Source organism: Labeo rohita, chromosome 14 (assembly GCF_022985175.1).
Source record: "Labeo rohita strain BAU-BD-2019 chromosome 14, IGBB_LRoh.1.0, whole genome shotgun sequence".
NCBI classification, from domain to species: Eukaryota; Metazoa; Chordata; class Actinopteri; order Cypriniformes; family Cyprinidae; genus Labeo; species Labeo rohita.
The window spans coordinates 28384319-28390678 of NC_066882.1; the positions used below are offsets into that span (position 1 = coordinate 28384319).

At 34.8% G+C, this 6360-nt stretch overlaps 1 long non-coding RNA gene across 1 annotated transcript; it reads right to left on the reverse strand.

Annotated features, from left to right (window-relative positions):
* Positions 1 to 1249: 1249 nt before the first annotated feature.
* On the reverse strand, positions 1250 to 4992 carry LOC127175819 (uncharacterized). The gene is made up of 3 exons (XR_007829029.1): positions 4900 to 4992; positions 3305 to 3420; positions 1250 to 1666 (listed from the first exon to the last, which is right to left on the reverse strand). It is a non-coding gene; the product is annotated as an uncharacterized LOC127175819 (long non-coding RNA).
* Positions 4993 to 6360: the final 1368 nt, after the last annotated feature.

Sequence of the window (6360 nt, forward strand, 5' to 3'; positions counted from 1 at the left end):
CATATTGCAAAGCAGTAAACTGTATCCTGTAGTTAATGTATGGTCCAGAGCATCCTGGTATATGTTGCTTAGCTAACAGTTTCATCGTTCTTCTCTGGAACATTTTGAAATGCATGAGGCAGCAGAAGGCAGGGCATGTATTGATTGTATTGCTGAGAATAGAGCATACAGGCACGGCGCCCAGAGCTTTGTCATATACAGGATGTATGTGGATAATGCAGCATTCCATTCAAAGTCAGACGTGGCTATTTCTGTTTGATATCTCCTACTTCCGACCACAAATGCATTCCATTACTCGACGTGCAGAAGATGACGCATAAAAACAAATTGCAATTCTAGCATTCTCTTTAGTAATGTCAACAGAGGCAACCAAATCTGCTGGATACCAGACTGAATGGGATAAATGACAGTATGCATAATAGTGTGTGTTTTGCAGGTGTACAATTATCAACCACAGAGCTTGTTTACAGTGTTTTTACACATTTGCCATCACAAACTGGTTTTTATTATCAGCTGCACAAAACTGATTATTTATTATTGTGTCTACAAATCTGTGGTTGTTCCAATATTTGAGTCACATCACATGTTTCAGATTGGAAAACTAACTTCCCAAGACCAAGTGGTATTTTGTTACACTTTTCCAAGCAGGAAATTCCATATCTCAGATGCACATATTTATTAATGACAAAAATGCAAGTAAGTATGAGGGTGAGTAAATGACATCATCATGTATATTACAGATCATTTATTTATATATATATATATATATATATATATTGAGGAGATCTATCCTTTTATTTATTTATTTGTTTATTTTTTAAATTAAATTATACTCTAAATAAGAAACTAAATCTTCCAGCAGGTGGCGATAAATGTTTTTATGAGTCATTCATTCATTCATTTGATTCTTTCAAAACGCGGATGATATGCGGATGATACAGTGATATGTGATAAATATGAGACAAAACACATAGAGGCCCATTTTTTTTTTTGCACCAATATCTTGAATTTTAGGGCATAACTGCATTTATGGAGTTGTTGTCCAGCATCATATTAGTCAACAGTTGAGTATATGAAATGTAAGATGACGCACAGGTCTGGGGGGCGGAGCCAGCAGATTAACTGCGATACAATATTTTAATTTTGAAAATCTTATATAATTAGCAATTTTAACAGCTGACAATCAATCAATCAATCAATCAATCACACATTTGACATTGATTGACTGGAGTGCAGCAACTTACCCATGTCTGTAAAATTGGTTTAAAGTATTTAAATGGAAGTCTAACTCTAAATATTGCAGTTTTTTTTTTCAAGTACAAAGTTTGAAAATTACTTAGCACTGATATCTTTAGTAAGCAGTTCGGGGATGATGATAAAACTAGTGGGAGAAGAAACGTGCAGAGAAGGTAAAATTCAAAAATGGGCATCCATCCTGCTCTGGCTGGCACATATTGATACAGTCCATATGCCAGCTGTAAAATTAGCCTGTGTTGGCATAACATGACTGTCGAGCCATATGATAATTAATTAACACAATAGTGTTGACTGTCAGTGTTCAATGAAAGACAACAAGCTTGTTGTGTGTCTCTGAAACAGAGTTGTCAGTGCAGCAAGTTTCCAGAGTTGCAGAGATACAGGAAGTTCCCTGGAGAAGCATAATTTCCTGTTTAGATGATACAGATGAACAGATGAACAGCCACATACAGTTAAAAATATAAAGAAAGAACAAAATGATACATAAGTGCAATATCAGTAATACTTCTATGAGCAGAAACTTGATAGTCACACGATATTGGTACATCAAACACCCAATGACACAGAACATTTTGCTTTTAAAGATGAGATGCAGAGTAGTGGAATGAAATCGCTTAAAAAGAAAAAAAAAATCTAACAACTGTTTTTTGTTTTGCACTACACGCAGCAAACACAGCTGTATGTTTATATAGAAAAACAATGGAATAAAGTGGTATAAAAAAACACATCTTTGTCTGAACAGTTGAAAATGGTTTCATATATATATATATATATATATATATTATTATTATTTATTTTTTTTTTTTTTAATGGTGTCTTTGATTTTTTTTTTTATCTACTTTTATCTACTAAAGGGTTAGGTTAGGGTTTAGTTTAGGATTATTGCATGTAAGTATGCATAATTTATTGTTATTACTATAGTAGGTACATGTAACATATGTACCAAGGACACTGTAAAATTAAGTTTCCTTAGCATATTGAGCCAAGCCTGCTTATCACTGATACTGAACTAATATTAAAGTATATTTTCCATCCGACATAAAAATACTGTAAAACTAGACTGTACGTACACTAGCAACAACAGTACATGTAAGTAAGTGTTTTCTTCTTTTTTTCATAATGCATATGTTTATAATTATATTTAAGTTGCACTACTAACTATACACTGCCCTCCAAAGTTTGAAAAGACCCCTGGCAAAGTGTGGTTTTGGACGATATCAGCATAAATCCATATCATTTTTTGGTGCAAATACATTACAATAGCTTGACATTATCATTGAAGACCAGCAATAATAATTCTCATTTTGATTACATAATAATGACAATATATACATGTCAAAGTCAGTCATGCCCCTTTGCCAGTCGTGATGCCTGATTACTGGCCCAGGTTTTTAAAAGATTTTTGGGTCAGCACACCTTAATAGCTTCAACAATTCATTGCCAATTAAGTTTAGAATACAATGAATTTAGGCCCAGATTATGCAGAGCTGTAATACCTGCTAATCGTGGATATTTTGATGAATCGAAAATGTATTTTTTTCTATGTATAAACTGTTTATGTAATAAAATATGTTTTCATAGTTTGTGTTGTCCCTTATCAGTGCAAAATGATCACAAATTAAAAAGGATTCAAGCCAAGATTGTCCATAGGGCGTTTTAAAACTTTTGGAGGGCAGTGTTTATGGGACAACCTGATTTCATAACGAAAACGTATCTGTGGGAACCTTTCGCAAGACTGGAATTTATATAAGTTGCAAGACTTTATATGTACTGGCATGTATGTTCTGTGACAGGATTATGGGAAATGTCCACTGAGTGGCACTAAAAAAAGTGTTTTTTTTCCCCAAACATTTGGTATGTTTTATGTGACGTTGGTTTTGTATGTGTCACTGTAGTTCTGACTTGAAATGTCCTTTGAGTGACGCCATAACTCTAATGCTTGTGACATTTTAAAATAACATACCATCTGCACTACACCTAAACCTATCTGATAGTATAAACAAAAGCAAATGTGGCATAAAATGCAATTGCAAGCATGCCGTTTTACCTTGTTTTTCAAGCTCTCATCTTTCAGCTCTTTCATCGTGAATCATGTTTTTCACGGGATTCGTATCCAGGGATTCTACATCCTGCCGGCTGAGCTACCGAGCAAGCTTGTTACACCTGGAAAATAAAACATATGGAGCTGTAATCATAACTGTGTACAAAAATAATTACAAGTGCTCACTGTTTTACCACCTACTATAAAATCCAATAGTGTATCTTACTTATATAATTAGTTATCTTTACTTAGTTGCTATACTTACTAGGTTTTCTTAAGTTACAGAATTTGCTACTGCTTTAAGTGACACCTACTTAAAATATTTAAGAAGCCACAAAGAAACCAATGACATTACTAAACCAGTGAGAGGCAGCAGTGCATTAATATGTTGCTAATGTTCTTCATGTCTGCAGTTATCTTTCCAACACGTTCTCACTCCCAACACGTCACATACTGACGCATGGTCAGGACCCCTTTGGCATCACTTCTTGACGCTCAGGGTACCCCTTTAGCATCATTTTTCGACATTCAGGGTCCTCCAGTACTTTACATAAGAAACCCTTGGCGTCAATGTTCTGACGTGAAAGGCACTGGGAATTTTATCGTCATGATTAAATTATATATGAATTATATATTGGAGCAGGATCATTTTCAGTGATTAAAACGTTCTGTTATTCGTGTAAAGATATTGTAATGACTTCAGAAGACTGGAATGCAACAGGACTTGTTTGTAATGCTTTTATACTGCTTTTTATGGTCAGTTTTTCCAATAAATACCTGCAACTGTACTTATATTTGCCTGTTGTGAGTTTTATGTTGTTCAGAAGTGGGTAGGTTTAGGGTAGGGGTGGGGTTAGGTGCTCCAATAAAAAGTATACATTTATATAAAATAATTTCTATTTTTACAAATGCATGCCAATAATTAAATAAAGACAAACAACTGAAAACAATGGAGGACTCTGCGCGTCGAAAAATGATGTTGGCGTCAAAAAGTGACACCAAGGGGTCCTGACCAAGCATCAGTATGTTACAGTGAAGTGTTCCCTTGGTTGAGGACTTGAAACTTTGATGATATTATTATAGTTTTTAATTAAATAGCAATAACCCTTTAATATTTGGGGTAACATGTTAGAGTCACAACAATGGTAACAACTCGATTTCATTTTTTTGTATTATTATTATTATTATTATTAACTGTAACAATAACCATTTTATTTGCTTTTTTTGTTGTGCTACTACTGACACAGGACAACAAATAAAATTGGCAAATAAAAACAACAACAATAAAACAAAGCAATTGCATAAGTTATTTGTGTCGCAATGCACTCTGGGAGTCAGTGAGTAGCTATACTAACCCTGTGTTCCATTCGGATTATTGGTACGTTCCCACAGGTACGTTTTCATCATGAGATCAGGTAGATATGGGGATATGGTTATTATTTGCATTTACTATTGCTCTTTTCCTTGCTGTCCACAACTTAACTCACACCTGTGAGATTTTGTGTTGTGCGACCCACTATTAGAGGTTTAAATGATACATGAATGCAGCTGCCACATCAACATGTTCCTCAAAAGCCTCCCTATAAAACATCCCACCTTACCTGCCGCATTTCTAGTTCCTGTTAAAAGCTACGAAATCCCATCAGAGTTCCTGCTTCTGTCCAGCAACACATGTGATGTCCATCTTCAGGCTCTCTGAGTGCTTTCCCTACTACCCAAAGGACTGACAAAATGCTGCAATGGATTTTTGGTGAAAGGTCAATTGCAAGTCTTGAAAAAAGGCAAGCAGCAAATTGCCATTGACTCAAGAAGTTTAGAAACTGAGGACAAAGTGGACTGAAAAGATCAAAATGTCCCTAGACATCATGATTGGAAAAATAGCATGCCATGAAGATTAACTCGACATATTTACTGATCTGTAAATAACAAATGTGTTAAGACCACACTAAAAGTTAAGAGGATATAGCAAATTTACAAATATTACTTGCTAAACCTGCCACTGTCAGCACAAAAACACCTCCTCTTTGCTAAATCTATTTACTTTTGTTACAATTTACTACTGACTTTTCCAGTTTAAGTACAATCGTTTCTTTTGCTTTGGTCACTAACTCTTGTTTGCCTGAAATTGCAGGCCCACAGGCTGCTAGCCTGACCATGATTCAACTATTGGACTGATCCCCACTCTTCTGCAATCCCGGCCAGTGCTTGATCCAGTCGGATAACGAAGAGATTGATAACAGACCTATTGAGATAGAACGCTCCCTCAGTGTATTTGCCAGCCTGTAAATCAGCGAGGTAAGCCACCGGCCTACGCTAGCTGAGCCAGAAGTAAATTGCTGTTTACTCCGGAGCCTGCGGGTGTCCTTTAGGCCAGAGAGCCCCTGGTCGCACTGTAACTCAAGAGCTGTGTGTCATTATATACAGGGAACTGATCAATAGGTGCAGGGAAATCCATAGGAAATATGGGTAAAACCTGCGCTTCATTCCTCAGCTGTCTGGTTGAATGACAGCACTGTGCTGTCAAAAGATGTTGATGATGTTTTTGGTTCCGTGTTGGGCTGAATTTGGAATGCAACACTACAGTACATTGAAATGTTTAAAAACAAAATAATATGTAAAAAAGTATGCTGCATGCAGCAACAAATGTTTGCTACGTACACTGTTGTCACATGATTTTGTTACATTGTAAGGCTGGGAACTGTCATAGACCGCTTCAAGATTCAATATCACAAAGATTATGTATGTATTTATGTATTTATTCATTCATTCATTCATTTACACATTTAGTAATTTGCCACTCAATGTCTAGGATGCTGATTTCTGTTTACCCATTATAAAAATGTAATTGTATAATAGTAGTAATAATAATAATAATAATAATAATAATAATAATAATAATCATCATCATAATTTTGTTTGTTTAATGAAATAGTATTGTTTTAATTTATTATTTAAATTTATTGTGTGCGTACACATACACACGTGATAAATTTATAAATTTAAAGAATAAATTAAAACAATATTCATAGAGCAAAAAAAAATATATAATAAAATAATAATAA